Raw genomic sequence first — 830 nt, forward strand, 5'->3', positions numbered from 1 at the left:
AGAACTGTGATGAATCGTGAAAGTGATGTTACAATACAGAGAAACTAGATTATCGAATTTTCATGAGATCAGTAAAACGTTACAGATCTACTACTGGTACTGGCTTACAATCATCACTTAACTTCAAGTTCTATAAGACACTGAAACATATAATTCTATATATGCAATAAACTAGAAGACACGTTACAGATCTACTACTGGTACTGGCTTCCAAGTTCAGTAGCTAGACAATGATGTGGAATCTACTCAATACCTCAAATTTATTGAATACTGATATATTGAATGTAATTTTTCTCTAACATTACACCTAGGATTCTTTACAACGAGCTCAAATTAGTAACACTAGAAGGCATTCCAGAAAATCTTCAAGCTTGAGTGCCACACTGAAGCAAAAAGACTTCCAAATACCAAATATCTCCAACTAGATCAACTTTTTCTTTCTTTTCCTCCTAGGCTTCTTTTTGACTACTCGGTTCTTAGCATCCTCATCAGTTTGATCTCGTAACCAGTCCGCATGATACTTCTCATCGTATGGAACAATCTCTCCATCGAGAAACGGCTCTCCTGCAGTAAACAATACATGTTTAAGCGGTAAAAAAATAGTACTGCAGGTACTAAATTTAAAGGCTAAACCTCCTTCTGTCCACAAAAGAAACCCAAAAATTTGATTTATGGGTCAAAAATTCGATTTTTTTCGTAAGAAAATCCAGCCACTAGAAGAATATGTAGATTCATACAAGCAACCACAAACAGAGCCAACAAAAGGAAACAAAATTTAAGCATCAAATCAAACCTCCATATCGATTGTCACCATCAACTATAAATGAATC

The 830-nt window shown here is 35.1% G+C and overlaps 1 long non-coding RNA gene across 1 annotated transcript; it reads right to left on the bottom strand.

Annotated features, from left to right (window-relative positions):
* Nucleotides 1-236: 236 nt before the first annotated feature.
* LOC104774514 lies at nucleotides 237-830 on the bottom strand. The gene is made up of 2 exons (XR_765374.1): nucleotides 794-830; nucleotides 237-564 (listed from the first exon to the last, which is right to left on the bottom strand). It is a non-coding gene; the product is annotated as an uncharacterized LOC104774514 (long non-coding RNA).

The sequence above is a fragment of the Camelina sativa genome, unplaced genomic scaffold (assembly GCF_000633955.1).
Source record: "Camelina sativa cultivar DH55 unplaced genomic scaffold, Cs unpScaffold03339, whole genome shotgun sequence".
Taxonomy (NCBI): Eukaryota; Viridiplantae; Streptophyta; class Magnoliopsida; order Brassicales; family Brassicaceae; genus Camelina; species Camelina sativa.